Below are 20,568 nucleotides of genomic sequence, written 5' to 3' on the forward strand. Positions count from 1 at the left end.
AGCCCGCCGGCCCGCCGGCCCGCCGGCCCGCCCGCCCCGCGCGCCCCCGGGAGCTGTCCAGACGGCCCCGCCCGCGCCTACCTGGGCACTCACCCCGCTGCGCAGCCTCTCCACCTCCCACCCTGGCCGCGGGAGCCTGGCTCGGGCCTGCCCCGCCGCCTCCCCGCCTCTGAGGAGCCCCGCGGGCGGCGCGCTCGCAGCCTCCTCCTTGCCGGCCAGACAGCGCCAGGCGTGCCGGGGTCGGCTCGGCCAGGCTCGGCGGGGCTCGGCGGGCTCGCCCCCGGCTAGGCGCCTGCAGGGGGCGCGGGGACTGCCCCGCCCCGCCGCCTTCCCTCTCCCTCCCGGCTCCCTGGATCCGCGCCGGGAGGAAATGATGTGTTGCTGCCTGGTTAATCACAGCTCCAGACACTCATTGGCCGAGCGCTCCGCAGCCACTTCCTTCTCCTCCTCCTCCCGCTCCTCACGCTCCGGCTCCTGCTCTTTGCAGCCGCCGCCGCCGCAGCCTCCCCCTCGACGCTGGGGGAACTTTTCTACTCTCCAGTGACCGTCCTCCCCCCCCGCCCCCCGCCGCCCCCCGGGCCAGCCCCCACCCGGCCCGCCCGCGGCCGTCTTTCCAGCCCGTGCCGCAGCGCCTCGGGAAGTTTATTCCGCCCGCCCTCCTCCCCTTCCTTCTCCGCCTCCTCTTCACCCCGCCTCCCCTCCCTCCTCCGGCTCTTTCCCCGGGGTGGCTGCCGCTGCCGCCGCCGCTGCCAGGCTGCTCCTCGACCAGCCGCGCCGGCCCCAGGGCTGGAAAGCCCCCGGCGCCCCGCACCGGCTCGCCGCAGCCGCCCGCCGCAGCCGCCGCCGCTGCCGCTCTGGGCCGGCCGCCGGCCCTCGGCCCCGCGGAGTTCCGGGCTCCCTCGCCGGCTGCACCGCCCCGCCCCGCGCCGCGCCGCGCCGACCTGCAGCGCCCGGCTGGCTCGCACTCCGCCTCCCCCGGCTCGGCCCCCCGCCGCCGCGGGACCAGAGGTTAGTGCAGGTCGTCGGCCGCGTCTGCCGGAACCGGGAGGACCGAGGGAAGAGGGAGCCTAGCGGGAGAAGGGGCAGGAATTGGGGGTGGGAGGGTGGGCGTCTGAGGTGCCTCCCCCTCGCTTTCATTCCTTTCTCCCCCAAGCCGATTCACTCTCGGTGGGGGAAGCCGCCGCGGAACAAAACTGTCTTGCTGTGGGCCTGAACTGCCGGTGGGATGTGGCAGAGGGCAGAGGCGCGGAGTGCGGTGGTCTCTGGTTTGCAGTGTGTGTGTGTGTGTGTGTGTGTGTGTGTGCGCGCGCGTGTGTGTGTGCGCGCGTGTGTGTGCATGTAGTGAACTCCTTCAGGGTGCGCGCCTCTGACTTGTAAATCGATCTGACCGCCTGGCCACGGGGCTCACCTTCCTAGCTGAGCTTGGTAGAGAGTAAAGGGATGGGCGAATCACTCCCACCCTCAAAATATCCGTCTCTTCCAAGAGGAATTTTCTGCTGGAAAGACAGCCAATAAACTCTGCTCAACGCCCTCCCTCCCTCCGTTCTTCCTAGCTGCAGTTTCAAAAAGCTTGAAAGCCAGGAATGTGGGATTCATCTTCCGATCCCCAGAAGGCAAATGTGGTTACAGATGTTGCACGGTACTTTGCCAAGTTTAAAACCCTTCCTTCAACACGGTCACCAAAACAGCGAGGCTAGACCCTTGGGTGCGCTGGGGAGAGATGTGGGCCTCTGGGGCTGCCGGACTCCCTAACTTCCGTCGGGTTCTAGACTGCCTCAGCTCTGTCCAGTTTGTGCCACATAAGTCTCCCACTCTCCCCAGACTCCCCTTCTTTTCCCCGGGAGTTTTGAACGCTCCTTGCATGGGAGAGAAACTGTAGAAGAAGCTACTTAGCGAAGAAAACATTCCACTTAGTAGGAAAAGAAAAGTCTTGGTTAAAAAGTTGTGCTTAATGTGGCTTTGGGAGAGAGGTAGCAAAGTAGTACAATGGGTTTGTAAATTTTATTGGGCTTTCTTTCTTTTTTGAAGTGTGTGAGGTGGGAGTTCGATGATGATGAGAAAAGGGACTGATCTCATACGTACTTTGTATATTTTTGAAAAGAGGCCCTGGCATTTAGACACGGACTTAACCCAGTGGTTTTAAAGAATCCTGTCCCACAGATGCAGACTGCTCTGACAGCCCAAGGAAAGGCGGTGGCAAAAAATAGACACCACCTCCCTTTTCCCCCCAAAAAATTCTTCCTGGAAAGGTGGTGGTAAGAAATTTCAAGAGCTGGGCTGATCCAAGTGGCGAGCCTTAAATGGAAACACTATAGTATGTCCTGGCACTTGTCTCTGGAGGTGGGTGGCTGGCAGGGGGCCCGGGCTCGGGCAGCCAGCAGACACTAGACTTGTGCTGACCTCAGACACTGGCCTCACCACCCAGTTTTACAGTGTGCTTGAGTATGAATTATGGATCTGCACCATGTCACTGATGGGGACACAGGGGTTGGGAGGTTATCTTAGGCCTGGTCAGGACTTGGATCACCTGGCTTCTAAGACCAAGTCTCCTTTCTTGTGATTCAGTTGTTTTTGTTTTCTGTCCTGGGATTAAAAAAACAAAAGTCTTTTGAGGCTGAGATGTGTAGGCCTTAGACTGATTGCATTGTGTGTTGGATAATCGCATTTCTACCGTCACCCCTTCTGAAAATACTCAAAGGTGGTGAATGATGTTGCAATAAATTCTGCATAGATGGCAAAAAAAAAGTCAAGGGCTGGGATGGGTTCATTCTCTCCTTTTCTAGAAGTATGGGTAAGTTTTACTTGAAATGGAGAGAGTGGTTTTAAATAAAACTTGATATAGGTAGTAGTTTTACAACTTTCGTACCTTGGAAGAGAGTGATCATTTGAATCCGAATAAGTTTCTTGTTACCTCTAAGTAATTTAAAAGGATACTAAGGATGCAGAGTGAAGATGGAGGAGTATGCCATATTCAGGAATGTGGCGAATTAATTTCAGAAGTAAGGAACTTAATTCCGTTAATAGTACTGTAATGTTTTGTTTCCAAAGTAGTGATTTACCAAATTTTGTGCATTTGTCGACAGAACGGATAATAGTGATTGAATCAGTAAATAGAGACTATGCCTCTATCTTACCCTAGATTGCACAGAACTAGTCCCGTGATGATCGTGATAGGCTTCTAGGTAAGGTTGGATTGAGTAGTCCAGCTTTCTGGGGGAGGGAGGGATGGGGTAGAAATGGATTTGAAAAATGATCCTGCTATTCAAGGTCACGAGGTGAAGATGGAATCGATGCGTAAATAGTGTACTTTAGGCAAACAGGAGCTGGGACTGGAACCTCTCCTCTGTGCTTGCTCTGCTGTTGGATCCCTGACTCTTGATTTATTTTTACATGTTAGAAATTAGGGAGAAGTAAACTACTGATGGTGGGACAATCCTCTGATATGTTTTGAGTGAATTTAATGAGAGATACGTTGATTTGGGGAGGAGGTGGACTGGATACAACATGCCAGGCACTGTGCTCAGCTCTTTACATGCACTTTTTCATTATATTTTCACAACAACCATATGGTTTATTATCATTTCATTCCTTTACAACAAGAAATAGAGGCTTGGCAAAATTAAGTTGCCCTAAGCTGTAGAGCTAGTCAGTGGTGGAGTGGGGGATTTGAACCAGGAGTTTGTGGGACTGTGGAACCCATGTTCTCGGCCATTCTTGCCAGTGTTTGCCAAAGGTCATTCGTTTGTACACTGTCTTCATGAGTTTACCATAGATAAGTCTGTCTCAGTCTATTAATTAGTTAGTATTTGTCTTTAAAGCAACGATTCACCTTAAAAAAAAAAACCCTTAAAGACATCATCTTTTAAGAAGAAACAATATAACACTGCTGTATTTGGAAAGCCAACTCACTGGTTATGATTAGGAAATAATCCTAAAGATGCATTCATACTTTTTCTTAAAAAATTATTTATTTAGTTAGTTATTTTTGGCTGCGTTGGGTCTTTGTTGCTGCACGCGGGCTTTCTTTTTTCTAGTTGCGGCGAGCGGGGGCTACTCTTCCTTGCAGTGCGCAGGCCTCTCATTGCGGTGGCTTCTCTTGTTGCGGAGCACGGGCTCTAGGCGCGCGGGCTTCATTAGTTGTGGCGTGCGGGCTCAGTAGTTGTGGCTCGCGGGCTCTAGATTGCAGGCTCGGTAGTTGTGGTGCATGGGCTTAGTTGCTTCGCGGCACGTGGGATCTTCCCGGACCAGGGCTCGAACCCGTGTCTCCTGCGTTAGCAGGTGGATTCTTAACCACTGCGCCACCAGGGAAGCCCAATGCATTCGTACTTAGATTGAAACCCAAGTTCAGGACAATGAATTCCGTGTGTGTGTGTGTGTGTGTGTGTGTGTGTGTGTGTGTGTGTGGCGGGGACCTGGGGATTTGGGTGGGGTGGGGGAGGTAGGTAGATGGTACAGTATTGGGTGATATTCTGGTTTTTGGATTAAGTGATGTGTTCATGGGTGCTGATTTTATTTTTAGACTTTATAACCTACATACACGATGCATACTTTTTTATAAAAAGATAAAGGAAATTAAACACATAACCATTAACATAATGATTACTTGGGGAGTATGTCACTGCACTATGTAGACTTAGCTTGGTGCCTGTGTGAAGTAGGCACGCAAGAACTGTTGGCTGATTGACAAGACCCCAGGTGATAATTTTAAAGTAAGCTGATTGTTGTCATACCTGAATAAGATTGCGGTATGTCTCCCCTGCCCCCTACCCATTTTCTCCTGCTTTCACTCTCATTTCCAATATCGTGACTAGAATAATAGCATGGACTGTTGCGTGGTCTCTCCTGACTGCGGTTATGGGAGACATGGGCTGGGCTGAAGCTGGCATTTCTCAGCATCACCTTGTCTTATATATCTAGTGCTCAGGATGGGGCAAAGAACGCTGTCATGAAGTGTTAAAACGCTTTCGGTTTTACCCAGTGTAAGTGTGACCGTTCAGACTGGGAAGCCGCTATTTACGTTAAAGCAGTGCCTGGCTAAAACGTTCGCGGCATTAAACTGGCGAGGCTCTGAAATGAAACCATCAGAGATTTTAATTGGAGTCCACATAGTCTCCTGTTTTATTTTCCCAAGCAAATATTGGGCACTGCGGCTTTATTCCTGGAAATGAGGATTTGAATTGGGTTTCCTGGTACAAAATGCTTTCTTTGATCTCTTGGAGTGAAAACTTTGTGTTTCTTTCTGTGGCCAACTCCAGCTCTTAAAAGAACCAAATGGAATACTTACCTCTTCTTTTTTACTACTTGGCCGTAGACTGCTCTTGCTTGCCATGCTAGTTTAAGAATCAGAAATTACAAACCAGGATTTGTCTGTTGGGACAAATAGAGACCCAAATTAAAGACCCCTTGTGAAAGAGCTTCGTCAAGAGTTGGTGTGGTCGGCACATCACAGCCTTTGGTTCAGATAGAAGGTAGTTTTACTTGAACTTATGCTCTCAAAATTAATAGGAGACCCAGCAGCTTCCTTTTTGAAGTTGAAACAAATATTTCCCCCTACCCCCAGTATTCAAACCGACTGCACAGTTGAATAATATTCTTGTGCTCTTGTATGTGTTTCTGGAAATCTGAGCTTGTTTATATGTCTAAAAGACTCTCCTGTGATCCAGGAGAGCTTTTTTCTCCGGAGCCACCGCCACTCAGTTGTTTGATTTTTGGGTTTCAGTCTTTGACCAACATTCCACTTTGCCCATTGGAATTGCTTCATTGTTTGCTCTGGGTATTTGACCTTTATTTCTGTGACTGGGAAAGTGACTTTACATTTTAGCCTTTCCAAATTTTGTGGAGGGTCATGCAGCAGGTGAAGTTTGTTTTTGGAGGATGGGCTAGGTCAGAGGGTCCGATTTAGCACAGGTGCCCTGATGGATTTGCAGGAGTTCAGCTCTCTCATCATAAGGCTAAACCTTGGCTGCCCTATCCCTCTTTCTCCCACTTTTGAGGACAGTCAGATCCTTCAGGGCTCAGAATGGTTGGTCACTGCAAGCAAGAATGCTTCCTGGATTTTGCCTTTTGACATTCTTTTAGGGTTTGGTCATCTTCACTACTCATTCTGGGACTTGATTGATCTCTTTGAGGGCAAGGACTTCAAGTTATTCATTCCTCCATTTTTAAAGTTCTACACAATTCTTTTCTCTTCACCAATTTAAAACTTTTCAAATTCTCTTACTGGGCTCCTTGAGGGCAAGGACTGTGTCGTATTCGTCTTCCGTGTATCTGTTGCACCTAATATAATACCTGGCCCGGACCACAGAGTCAGTAAATTGTTTTTTAATTGCTGAGAGAATGATTGGATGGTTGCACGTGAAAGGAGCAAAGGAAGCCAGTACTGTAGACAGTCAGGGAGGTGGTCGCAAGAGAAGATGATGCCAGACACAAGTCCTTAAGTGTGTTTGGGAACCAGGGACAAAAGACACTCTAGGTTGAACGAACTGTTTTTTTTTTTTGTTTGTTTGTTTGTTTTTTAGCGGTGTGCGGGCCTCTCACTGTTGTGGCCTCTCCTGTTGCGGAGCACAGGCTCCGGACGCGCAGGCTCAGCGGCCATGGCTCACGGGACCAGCCGCTCCGCGGCATGTGGGATCTTCCCGGACCGGGGCACGAACCCGTGTCCCCTGCATTGGCAGGCGGACTCTCAACCACTGCGCCACCAGGGAAGCCCTGGTTCCTTTTTTTGATTGTTTTTGGAGTTCAGGATGCCACCTCTTTTTTTGGGGAAAAATATCTCAACTAATTTTTCCTAGCCTGCAGAGCCAGGACTCCTGCAGTACCATGTGTGTGGCTGGGACTCAAACACTGGTGAATTGACTCCTCGACACTAACTTTCTCTTGTTGCATATGTTCTCAAACAGTTGACCGTGAAAATAGTGTGGTAGACAGTGCTGATGTGAGAGGTGGATGACCTCTTGGGAAAATGGACAGAATCCAAAGTAAAGTCCTCTTTCGGTAGGTTTTTAAGGGCTGATTTGAGTGGGTGTCCCACGTAGACCTTTTCCACTCGAACGTGTGACAGCTGGGTGCCTTGCTCATCTATGAAAGCCGGATGGGCCTTTGGCTACCATGCAGCATGGATGCCATTGAAAATAAGATTGCTCTAGTTTTTGTTTCTTTTTTAGGCATTTATGGAAGAATTATTGACTGAACTAAAAAATAACCTTGAGTTTGAAGAGAAATGTGCAGAGGGGATAAAGGAAGGTAGGGGTAATCTCAGACAAAGCTAGATATTAGATGTGGGATGATACTTGGCGTTTGGAGAGCAGGTACTGAGAAAAATGTGCCGTAAAAAGAACTTGAGGAAAAGCATTTCTGGTCTAGAGGGGATAGGTTGAGGAGCTATTTTAAACCAAGTTCTGAATCTTCACTTTTGCTGTGATTGATAAGTGGTGTTACACTCTGGGTGAAAATCCAGTGTGCTTGTTCACTCTCCTTAAGTGATAGTTCAGTGCTTATAAGCAAATAACCACCAAGAGAGCCAGAGCTTTTGGACTTGTAACTTGAGGTCAGGGACTGACAAGAGAGAGAAATATATGGAGGGACAACCAGTAGCAAGAAAAAGTGTAGGTGGTTTTCTAGAGTGACTCTCACCTTCCTCTATGGGAATAGGAAAGTGGTAAGGGAAAAGTGTGCCGAATGATACATATATATATATATATATATATATATATATATTTTGCGGTGTGTGGGCCTCTCACTGTTGTGGCCTCTCCCGTTGCGGAGCACAGGCTCCGGATGCGCAGGCTCAGCGGCCATGGCTCACGGGCCCAGCCGCTCCGCGGCATGTGGGATCTTCCCGGACCGGCGCACGAACCCGTGTCCCCTGCATCGGCAGGCGGACTCTCAACCACTGCGCCACCAGGGAAGCCCCAAATGATATTTTTTATAGGCTTTTTTGAGCTTGAAGAACTGAACTATTGTGCACAACAGGTGGCAAGAACAAACATTCTCCTATTTTATGAGTGTGGCATAGTAAAAAATGGAAAATCTTAGTCCCCAGAGATTATATAAACGCAAACGTTCTATTTGAGTATTTTAAAAACATTTTTGACTCTCAGCAGTTGAGTTTATATCATGACTGAGTGCACATACACACATACGCATGCATATTAAAGATAAAGCTGGATTACACATTTTACAAAACACTATTGCAATGCTTTCTAATTTCTGTTCAATTTTTGTTACAAAAAATTCTGGTCTCTATCTACCAAATTGATTTCACAACTTGCTAATGGGTTGTAAGCAGCTGTTTAGAAAAACCTATTCTAGGTATTGTGAAAATCAGCCTTAATTTGTTTATTCTAATCTGGGTGAGAATTCTGGTTTTCTTCTTGTATGAGTCTCAGTCACTTTGCAGATGGTCCGTGCCCCTCTGCTGCTCCCCCATCATCCCCCCAATCCTGGTGTTCTTCTCTCTGTGTAGGGGTCCAATCCTGGTGTTCTTCTCTCTGTGTAGGGGTCTTTGCTTGTTTCTCCAAATCAGATTAAAGTGACTAATATGGTTGCCAACATTTAAATATGGTTGCCAACATTTAAATATGGGGAAATTTCCCACAAAAAGTCCAAATTTCCACCTACTCCTGTAAAATTGAAAGCTCTGGCAGCAGCAGGCCCATATTCCTGCAGGAAACCTGTGATTGTGATTGTGTCTGTCTGAGGGGACGTGTGTGCTGTGTTTACCACAGTCCTGGCTCATCCTGTTTTCCTCTGGGTACTGAGGCCCAGCATCAGTTGCTGTTTATTCTTTATTTCTTTAGACTCCTAGCCTGCCTGCCTCACTACTGTGTGCTAACTGCATTGTCCCTTATAGGCATATGAGTGTGAGACCCCTGTTATATAGCCTTCCGTTGGCAACTAATGATTAGTTTAGTGGTGAAGGTAGATGGCCAGCACCTAAGAGGAAATGAAAGTAGGTAGAATTGGGTTTTGGGCTGGAGAAGCTGTAGAGTGAATGAATCATTTTTTGTGAAGAGAGGGAGGGATGGGTGGTGGACAAACGTATCTGACTTTTGGAACCTGGGTGACTAGGAGAATGGTGTTGATCTTAAAAGAAAGCAGAAGGTTGGTAAGAGGGGCTGGTTTGAGATGGGGCATGGCACTAGCATTGAGGTTCTGGTGGGACACAGACATAGAAGAGGGCTTAGCTGAGTCTAGTGAGTTGACAGGAGCCCTGTCAAATATGATACTGGAACCCTGGAGATAAGGGCTTGGAGCTGTGGAAGAGGATGGAAATGCCTTTTGGAAATGGGAAGAAGTGGGCTAAGGTCTGAATGATAAAATGAACCAGGTACAAACAGTTCAAAGTCTCTTATTGACTTTTTTGGGTCAAGTTCCCTGTCTTGCAAATAAACCAAATGTTTATCCTGACAAAGGAGTACAATAACAATCTTCAACTTTTAAACTTGGGAACTAATGAACATCTGCTCATAGAATCAAAGGCAGATATGCTTTTTGATGAGTGACACCTGTAACTTATGTTTATGCCTATTTTGCTAAGCCTTATTTAGGTGAAAAGGATTCAAGCAATGACTTTTTCTTTTCTTTTCTTTTTTTCTTTTCTTTTTGGTACACAGGTGATAGAAAATGTTCCTGAGATGGGGGGAAAATGTCAGAGAATGGTTCAGTTTAGAATGGAATGTCCTTTTCAAATTCAGATGAGGTTTTTTTTTTTTTTTTTCCTTCTCTTGGCTTGTTTGTTTAGGATTCCCTCCAACTCATTGTTACTTAATCAGTTTAGGTCCACCTCAGCTACTCTCCTTCTCCCCTTGTTCCCTTTTAATCCCTAAGGGTCTTATTGTTTTAGGACATTCTAAGCACTGGTGGAGTGAATCTTTTTCAGATGTGGATATTGAACATGGAAATCTTCCAGGAGGGCTTTTCTTTTGTTCTCATAAAGACTTTTATCTTGGATATTTCAGTCTCCTTTTTGGGCCATCTTACTCTTAAAAATTTTTTTTTTCAAATTGGTGTTTTTATTTCTAATACACACATAGCTTTATTTCATTACATATATATGTTAATATGGGTTCTTATAAGTTTTTTCTTAAAAATCATATATATATATATATATATATATATTTTTTTTTTTTTTTTGTGGTACGTGGGCCTCTCACTGTTGTGGCCTCTCCCGTTGCAGAGCACAGGCTCCGGACGCGCAGGCTCAGTGGCCATGGCTCACGGGCCCAGCCGCCCCGTGGCATGTGAGATCTTCCCGGATCGGGGCATGAACCCGTGTCCCCTGCATCGGCAAGCGGACTCTCAACCACTGCGCCACCAGGGAAACCCCATATATTTTTATTCATTAAAATATTTTCTGTTCTAGAAGCGAAATTTATATTATGTTACATATGCTCAAGGCAAGACTTGAAGTATAGGAAGGGTATATAGTGAAAGGTAACTTTTGTCCTCCAGCCTTCTACTTTACCTTCCTGGAGAAAAACCATGATTAAAACTAATTGTGTATCCTTCCAGTGATAGCTTTTACATTTACAAACACATACTAATGTGTTTTTCCTATACGTTGTATCATAATGTGCACATTTCAATTCTATACCTGACTTTTTAAATTTAATTTATTTTGGAAATGTTTTGCTATCACTACCGTGGAATTTCCTCATTCTTTTGAAAGGTATTTCGTTTTGTGGATGTATCATAATGTATTCAGCCAGTCTTTCGCTTGTTATTTTAGGTAACATTATGTGTTACAATGTTTCAGTGACTGTCTTTACATTTACTACTATATCTACATATTGATTTAGATATAGAGTATATGTAGATGGATCTGTCTTTCTGTCTATCTCCTGTATATCTGGGGGTAAATATCTAGGATTGGAATTGCTGAATTAAAGGGTATTTACATTTGAAATTACGGTATAGGTTGTATCATGAATTGGATATTGGGTTGTGTCAGTGAAACAAAATGGCATGGTGGAAATGAGGAAGTAACCCATAAGACTCAAGCACTAGTCTGTCCTCTGGTGTAAACCAATTTTGTGGCCCAAGAAAGTCACTTTATCAACCTTTTTGTTTGTGGTACTTTTCTTTCCTCATCTGTGAAGAAGGGCATAGACTCAGCTCTTTCTAAAGTTTGATAATTTGTTGATTCTCTCAGTCTTCCTCCGTTTTGGTCCTTCCAGTAAGTGGAGCTTGATGATTTTTTTTTTTTCCTGTGTAAGTTTGAGTCTATGAAGAACCCTGGGCTTTGGGAGCCTTGCTAACCACAGCTTTACTTTGATTGTTTTAAAGCACTGGGTCTGGTTTGTGCTTTATGTTAAAAGCAGAGCTTATACGATTGGTTGTCTCTCTCTCTTTTTCTTTCTTTTCTTTTTTTTAAATACAGTGAGTGGTAAGTAGGCATTAGTGACCAAGAAACCCATATAGTCAGCTTTCTATTATTGATCAAGAATAGAGGCAATGGATTTTTAGACTTAGGGAAAAATATTTTTATAATAGCTTTCTTAAAAAAGCAATAGGCCTATAATAGACAGTCTTTAAGAAACAGCAACATTTTATTTATGACTTTGGAACAGACCAGAGCAGACTGCTTTAGCTCTTTCAAAGTATTTTATAATATGAAGAAGGTAAAATAGAGGATTATTTAATATTTTAAGGTATTTAACTGGTATAGGTTAATAAGATGATTGGATTTCCTGGTGGTTACCAAATTAGATGTATTTAAAAATTCAAAACCAAGTAAATAAAATGTAATATAAAATTCATGTTTATTCCCTGTACTGCATTTTTTCTTTGGAATTGGTTCCCCTAAAATTAAGCAACATGCTTGGATTTTTTCATTTGAAAGACTTGGAAATTTTGGGCTGCTAATATAAATGTAATTTTTCTGGAAAAGATTTTGAGCCCTTGGTTACTCATCAAAAAAAAAAAAAAAGCACTACAGCTCTTTAAGTATACAAATTTATTCAAGTCTCTGTAGAGTAGCGAAAAAGAAAAAAATGGAAATGACTTAAATGTTCTACAATAACCTGTAAAGGTTAAGTATGTATACACAAAGACTGTGTGTGTGTGTGTGTGTATGTACACTGTTAGTATATCTGTGGGGTAAATATTGAGAACAGGGACTATGTCTATCTATTACTCCCTGTGTGTGTATCCTGTCCCTAGTTTACTGCCTTATCCATTGTAGGCACAAAGAAAATTTTGGAATGAGTAGAATGACCATGGAGGTTATATAAAACAACATTAAGTAGAAAAAGCAGGACACTAAAACAGTATAATTCCATATACATAAATTATGTACAATTCCATAAACATAAACCACAGTACAATTCAGGTTTGTAGTTATATACTATATGGATATAGAGAAAAAAAGACTAGTAGGAAATAAACTGGAATGTTAATAGTTATTATTTCTGGGCTGTGCGGGTCATGCATAATTTTGAAGAGAAAATCTTTAAATACAAAGAGGTGAAGTAAATATTGGAAGATTTTTGTCACCTTGGTAATATATTTTACCCTTTCAGCATTAAAGGTGGTCACCTTACCTAAAATGATGTATTACAATACTGTGGCCTTTTCTCCTCTTGAGTAAAATGTACTTTATCTCAGTAGTGTGACAAGTTTTATATCTACTTTAGAATTAAATTATGTTCTGAGAGTTGGACTTTCAAGAAACCGGTTTTAATTTCACATCAGTTGAAGGTAAAGGGCAGTGAAAGTATATTAGATCTGGTACAAGTGTCTAATTATAATTATTGACACATTTTCGAATGCTCCCTTTCTTAAGTGTGATACATTGCCCGTGATTTTGACAGCTGTGACTACATTAAACCTGCTCGAGTATGCTTTTCACAAAGGTTTGTTTAAACTTAGAATTGTCAGAAGGATTCTCTGTAAAGTAGATGAACGCAGATTTAGAGGTCAACGGTGTTGCATTTTCCACTGTGCCTGGTGATTTTAGTCTGTTAAATGTTAATCAGAAGATTATCTGGGTTTCGTTTTCACTTTGAGAAAATTGGGAATTTTATTGTTTTGTATCCTATAAAAAAATAGGCGATGATAGTCCTTTGTGGTTTGACTCTGTGCAATGATAGCATAAAAATTCTGCTTGTTTCTCTTGCTGGAGATCCTCAACCACAAAACTCCAAGCTGAAAATTGGATTCTGTGTAATAACCTCATTTTCTAAAAGTCTTCCCTAGACCAAGTTCATGCATTTCTTTCGTGTAGCCACTCCTTCCTTCTGTATAGATTTGTTGACTAGCTACCGTGTGCTAGGCCCTGGGAATATAAAGACAGAAAGGCTGTGAGAGAGCTCCGTTTGGGAGAGACAGAAAAATAGTCAAGCTACACCAGCGTGAAGCACCAGAATGGAGCTGTAAACATAAAGTTGGAATGTGCAGTTCTGTTTGAGAGGGCAGCAAGGTCGTCATCTCAGGATAATGATGTTCTCAAGCATCTTGAGGGATGAGTAGGAAGGCATCGGGTGGGAAAAGGGCCTTCGAGGCACAGAGGCTTGTAGGGAAGATAGCATCCTTTAGAACTGAGTGTGACCAGAGCCATGCTACTTAAATGTGGTCCTTGGATCAGCAGTAATGGCATCATTTGGGAGTTAGCCTCACTAGAAATGCAGAGTCTTAGGCCCACCCCAGTACTACTGAATCAGAATCAGCACTGCAACACTATCTCCAAGTGATTTGGGTGCTTCTTAAAATTTGAAAAACATTAGAACACAGGAAGGGAAAAGATGGGAGAGCTGGGAAAGTAGACCACTGCCAAGGAGTTTGGCCTTTTTTTTTTTTTTTTAAGCATGAACTTGATAATGAGGAAGTGACATTATCAGATTCACTTTTTCCCAGAATTGCCTGGAAGTTCAAGTGAGGCAACATTTAACAAAAAGTTTCTTGAAACCTCAATCGTATAGTGCTCCACAAAAAAGGTCCTCATATGAGCTTGAGAAATGCAGGATATGTCCTTCTCTCAGACACTGTAAATGACCAGAGTGCACTGGAAGTTCCGAGAAGCTGGCGTTGAGGAAAACCATTAATTTAATCATCTATCCTGGGATATCCCTGGGGTCTTTCAAGTTTATTCCACAGTGGAACCCTTTATAGCCACACAGCTGTTCACACCCCAGGGAGAGTGGATGGTATTTTGCTGAACATGTTTTGGGAAATGCTAGCACTCATTCCCCAAACTTCAGAGGCTGCTTCATCTGAGTAGCGTGACCAACTATCCTAGTTTGCCTGGGACAGAGAGCTATCCTAGGATTTTCAGTGCTGGAATCCTGGGCAAACAAGCGTGCCCTTGGGCACCCTTCCTATTTGTTTACCATACCTTTGACTAATTACTTCATTTTTCTTTAAATGGGCACAGCCTTTTTCCATAAATACCTGTTTCAGGTTCATTCTAATGGAGTCATTCCCAAATTCGTCTGCACATTGGAAACATGTGGGAATTTCCAAACCTGATGCCCATCCCCCTGCCCAGGGGGATTTAATTGGTCTGGGATGTATTTTTAAAGGTCCCCAGGTTCTTCCAATGTGTATGAAAGTCTGTTCAAAGCAACTGTCCTTGTGGAAATGTGGTCTCGATGTGCACCTTAAGAATTTATTTTAATATGTAATAGGAAAAACATTAACCATTGGAAAGAAAAATAAATTAAGAACCATGGAGCATCATGTTGGGGGACCACCAGTAGAACATGTCCCACACTTCGGGGACACTCATGTGGAGGCAGGGGAACAGCAGTCTGGTCAAGAAACAGTGACAAATGTGGCTGGAGAGGACAGTAGAGATTTCAGGGCTGTTGAGGGAGTTGAGCTGACTGATCTGCTCTTTGCGGTGAGGTAGAAGGAGGAGAATCTCAGCTTGCAGCGGGGGTGGGCAGCGATCACAGAACAGAATAGGGAGGCGCAGGGGATTCTATAAGGGGACAGGTTCAATTTGATAAGTCCTGCTTGAGCGGCTCTGGGACATCCAGGGGGAGCTGTCAGAAGAAAAGTGGTCATAGCTCGGGACAAAGGGCTGGGCTGGAGACCACTGAGAGCTTCTCCAGGTCCGGGCATGAAGTTCAAGGTGGGGATCAACCTGCCTGGGGAGAAGGGCTGAGGGGGTGATCTGCCCCGGGGTCCATGGGGTGAGTGCAGGGAGAAGGGCCGAGTCTGGGAACTGGGGGAGCAGGAGGGACGTCAAGGGGAGTGTCTTCTTCATCCACCTGGAGGAAGGGGAGGTTCTGTTCTCCCAGGGAGTCTTGTGACCCAAACGGATAAGGGTTCTCCAGGGCAGTTTGTCTTGGTAATCTAGGGTGGCATTAGTCCTGTTTGTGTAAGTTTAGCATGAGGGAAGAAATGAGATTAGAGTGGGTTGAGAGGGAGAAGACTTGCTAGAGCAAATGACTCTAGAAGTTCTAACTGCAGAAAAAGCCTGGCATAGCATGGGGCCTTAGGGAGTAAATCTGGGTTTGTTTGGGGAGTAGTCATCTTTGTGGTTACTCATGGACGTGACTTCAACAAGGAATAACGATTACAAGGAATATTCAGATATTCACAGGAAAATTGCCAGAACTCTCCGGAGCCCCATGAAACTGCTTTAGTTTCAAGTCATAGCCGTAAACCTTTTCTCCCCTCCTTTTCTTCTTATTCCCTGGACACAACAATATCAAGTTCTGAATTTATATGTTTATAAATGTTACTGACTTTTTTTTATGGTTGATGATAAGGCAGCATATGATGAAGTATTCAACCTTCGTTCCTACGTAGCTCACATTTGTGGAGGGCTTTGCCGTTTACCAAAACACCACCACATCTTATGTGAGCCTCTAAATAACCTTTGCACAGAAGGCAGGGCCAAGATTAGTATTTTTCCATTTTACAGGAAAAAGAAAGAGAAAACCCTGAAGTTTAAATGTATTGAAGAGGACTTGCCCAAGATTAAAGACTTGGTGAGGGATCAGTCAGTGACGGATGCTGTATGGAATCCTGGTCTCCTGGTGCAATACTTCTTCCATTATATTTGGAGAGGGATGGGAGTGGAGAGTGTGTCTTCTTTTTTTTTTTTCCAACTAGTTTGTAAATTCCTTGAGGACAGAGACCTTATGTTCACTGTTGAGTTGTTTACTGACTCTTCCACTCACTGCTTTGTAGGGACCTTGGGAGGCGGTGGTGGACACGAGCGCCCATTGGTCCAAGCGTCCACTCTCAAGGGCCTTCACATTGGTCTTGACATTACTTTTGAATGATAGAGCCCCAGAAATATACCGACAGGATTGAAAGGAGGCATCCTGGATCATACAGCTTTGGACTTGTGTCTCATTACTGGACCGTGTAATTATCTTGAGACCAGCCCAGTAATATTGCCTGGCATGTTTTGTAAATATTTAAAACATGCACAGTTTTTGTCACTCTGTCTTGACATTTCTTTACATAATACCAGAAGTCATCACAGTGGAAGAGGCCCAAACCTCTGTGGACTTCAGAGGGGCCCTCCTTTATGTATGAGATGCTCTGATGAGCTGAGTGGAGGGACGCGGGGATGAATCAGCTCCTCTCACAAAGCTCACAGCTTTGTTGAAAGCTGATCTTGTTTGGTAGCCCTTACAGGGCACACAGTGGGCCCTCAATAAATACTTGTTATTTTGAATCAAGGGAGCTGTTATTTTGTGTTACGCATTCTCTACTGTATCACAATGGACCACTGTCAATTTTTTTTTTTTTTATGATCTTTTCCATGAATCATTAAAGATCCGGTGTTAGGATTTGGGGAAGGGGAATGATGAAAGAGAGTAAAGAAATAGAATCAGCAACCTTTAGGACAAGAGAGGAGAGGCTTTGAGTGAGTGGTGAAAGTTGAAAGCAGGACGGAGTCGCTCAGGGGCAACTGGACAGATGTGGAGGCTCTTTTGAAAGAGCACACCCAGGGGAGATGAGAACGAGACAGGAGTCATTCGAATCTGATGATGTCCTAGAGGGGAAAACCGAAGGCCTTTTCAACCTTAATTGTAGCCACAGGACAAAAGCATATTAGAGCACTTTTTTTTTTACCTCTTCTAAGGGCTAGTAGTGGATAATCTCTTTTGTAGAGTCATGTCTAAAAATCTGCTCTTCGGATTACATTAAAGTTTATTATTTTTTAGGGTGTTGTGGAAGAAGCATAAAAATGTGAGCTCCCTTTCTTGTATTTACACTACAATTTCAAGCTACTGGTTTATTATGAAGCAAGGAACTTTTTAGTCATTGAGCAGATTTCAGCGGATGAGTTAATGTTTGGTCATCGGAAAATGTATCATTAGAGCTTGTTTCTCTTGAGAGGAGAAAAAGGCAAAATATGAGTCAGATGCAGCATCAAGTCATTTCCCTTCTCTTAATTAAGCCACCCTCCTGCCGAAGGACCATCACCCCGCAAGGGTAATTCAGACGGTAACAACCGCTGGCCTTTGTAGTGGGCTTTACAGTTTATAAAGCACAGTTTTGCTCTGACTCCTGTATATAAAGTTGGCATTTCTGATGAGGGAGGCTCAAGTGAGTTGTTTTTCTAGGGAAGATGCTTTAATCAATTTATACCTAAAAGTGCCCTCTGCAAGTCTGAATGAGATGTTTTGTCTGGTGAGGGGTCCACCAGTTGTTCATTGGCGTTTATGAAAAATGTTAAAAGGTAGTAAACTAACCCATGACATTGGGAGAGTGTAAAGTTTGTTTTACAGATAAACACTCTGCTGTGTGTTCTGTGTTTGCCTATTCTATTCATTCTCTTCCTGTCTCTTTGCTCTTGACTCTGTAGTGATTTCTATGTTGTGTTCCATTTTGCTGGTGACTGAGATAATCACCAAAACTTTGTGCAAATTTCTAACTAACTAGAAATATGTCTATGGGAGATGAATATGAAATGTTGGGAATAAAAACTGCTTCCATCTTCTTTCATTTTCTGTTTTCAAACTCTTTTATGGTCTATTTGATTCATGTTTTTAATCTGTTCTTTTTTTTTTTTTTTTTTTTTTGGAATACTGACTGTGTGTTAGGCCTTGTGCTGATGACACAGGGACCAAAGGTGCTATTCCTGGCCTCAGGAGAATTCACAGCTTAGTAAGGGAGACACATGAATCAGCGGTTCAAGTACAGCTTGGCAAGTGCTGTCTATCACAGAGGTGGGCAGAAGATCCAGCAGTGAGTCCAGAGGAGGAACACCTAACCCGCTTTGGGGGGAAGGGTGTAGGGAAGGTTCTGACTCAAGGAGGTTATTAAGTGCACACTTTAAGAATAAGTGCAACTAAGCCTGGCAATGTAGAGGCAGAATATTCTAGTGTAGGGGACATTCAGTCTAAAGGTAGAAGGCAAAAGGAGAGTGTGGTGCATGCTGGGAGTGGCAGGTAGTTTAGTTTAACCATAGCTTAGGGTACATGTGGGAATTGATATGACATAAAGCTGGAGAGGTGGGTGAAGACTACATCGTGAGGACTCCTTATTCTGTGCTGAACAATTCAGATCCTACTCCCAAACTATGCTAAGTATTAGGGAATTTTAGGGAGGAAAGGATCTGGTTAGATTTGGATTTTGGAGCAATCACTGGTAGCAGTTTTTGAGGATGATCTTGAAAAATGTTATCTATCTGTGCTCTGGACTGAATTACGTGTGTTTCCCCCAAATTCATATGTGGAAGCTCCAACTCCCAATGTGATAGTATTTGAAGATGGGGTCTTTGGGAGATAAGTAGGGTTAGATAAGATTATGAGGGTGGGGCCTTCCTGATGGGATTAGTGCCCTAAGAAGGCACACCAGAGAGCTTGCTGTCTCTTTGCCACATGAGGACACAGCAAGAAGGCAACCATCTGCAAGCCAGAAAGAGAGTCCTCCTCAGGCACTGAATTGGCCAGCACCTTGGTCTTGGACTTCCCAGCCTCCAGAATTGTGAGAAAATATATTTCTGTTGTCTAAACCAGCCAGCATATGGTATTTTGTTATGACATTCGGAGCAGACTAATACAATCTATTTTGTGTATTTGGGTAATTGTGAAACTAGGAACAGGAAGGATATTACAATAATTCAAGTAAGTAACAGTCATTTGGTTTAGTCTGTTTTGGAAAATATTTGACTGTGGAACTATTCATGTTAAACTTAAAGAATCTAGTTTTGAGATATTATTGTTAGAACATCACTTCTGTGATAAGTCTTATGGGAGAATTTTCTTAAACATCTCAACATACTACCTTTTATTAAAGTAATCCACTCATGCCTCGAATTTTTTTTAAATTGTCTTTTATTTTGCATATTGGTACAGCCCAGTTATCAGTACCTAATGCCTCAGGGTTAAGTCTGTTGGACAGTCCTCCCCTGCTTCATCTAATTTTGATACTATGACATGTAGACTGTTTTAAAGGAATCTTGATGTTTGTATGGTTTTAGGAATTCCATGCAAGATGCCATGATCTTCTATCATTTAGAAGATCATGGAACTATGGCAGACTGTGATATTTGTTGTAAAACTGGTACCAATCTTGGGTGTGTTTGCATAACTATTTAAAACAGAATAATTTTAAATGCTTTTGTTTGTACGTGTGAGGATGTGTCTTAAACATGTTATCTAGCACTTAACTCTGTGCCAGAAATTTTCAGGTTGAGTCTAGTCTCCTTTCCCAAGGTCTTGCTCTTTATTTTTTCTCTGCCCTTTTCCCCCAAGCTCCTTCAATTTATCCTCTTTGTTGGCTTTTTCCCTTGAGCTTAGAAATAGGCTTACGTCTTTCCTGTCATTAAACAAAATGTTTTGAACCCTATGACTTTCATAAGCTGTTTCCTGAGGAAGCATTTTAGAAAACGAGTCTGCATTCATTGCTGCTGCTCCCTCTTCAGCCCCTGTCTGTCTTCTCCGAAATATAATGTCCTTTCTCTCTCTGTATTCTTCTCAAGTTGCTCCCATTCATTAGATGTTTCTGAAGAGATATGAGTGTCTCAGGAGTGTTAATCCTTTTCCTCAGTGGCCTCTTCTTAGTGGTAGAGTCACAAGGTTGGGAGGAGTTATTTAATCCAACCATCCAGGGTCTGCAGTGCTCTGCATCGTACCCTCTGAGTGAACCCCCAGGCTTTGCAGAAATTCTGCAAAGTTGAGGGATGCAGTTTCTACTACGAGCTCATTCTACCTTTGGACAACTCTGACTATCAGAAGGTTGGGTTTTTTGGTCTATAATAAGTGCAGCGTCTGTTTATCCTTTGGTCATAGTTCTTTTTCCAGCTATAAGTAAGAGAGTACAATACTATATTTACATGATTAGACCTATCACGTTCATCCTGATATTCTTTTATCTGAGCAAAATCTCTCCAGAGCTTTCCAGTGGTCACCGCCATCCTGCCCACCTTTTTGCTCATGCTTCTGTTTGGTTGAAAGCCTTTAAAAATTGGTTTTTAGAACTGATTGCAGTATTCTTGAGTGGCTTTTCTCTCCTCTTAATTTTTTTTTGACTTCCATGCTTGTACGCATGGAAACTGCTGTATTTCAGAGAAGCACATTGTCCTACTTACTGAGTTGACTACCCACAGAAATCTCAAAGTTTCTCATATCATATCTATCTCATATCATAGATGCT

The 20,568-nt window shown here is 43.8% G+C and overlaps 1 protein-coding gene across 3 annotated transcripts in view; it reads left to right on the plus strand.

Moving 5' to 3' along the window:
* Nucleotides 1-541: 541 nt before the first annotated feature.
* ACVR1 (activin A receptor type 1) overlaps nucleotides 542-20,568 on the plus strand; it is a 125,237-nt gene continuing 105,210 nt past the window's right edge. The window contains exon 1 of one of the 3 annotated variants that reach the window (XM_073807696.1): nucleotides 542-1,008. The gene's annotated coding sequence lies outside the window, so the exon portion shown is untranslated. The remainder of the gene's footprint in view (nucleotides 1,009-20,568) is intronic. The other 2 variants (XM_033860166.2, XM_073807695.1) reach the window with 2 other exon arrangements.

The sequence above is a fragment of the Tursiops truncatus genome, chromosome 7 (genome assembly GCF_011762595.2).
Source record: "Tursiops truncatus isolate mTurTru1 chromosome 7, mTurTru1.mat.Y, whole genome shotgun sequence".
Lineage (NCBI taxonomy): Eukaryota > Metazoa > Chordata > Mammalia > Artiodactyla > Delphinidae > Tursiops > Tursiops truncatus.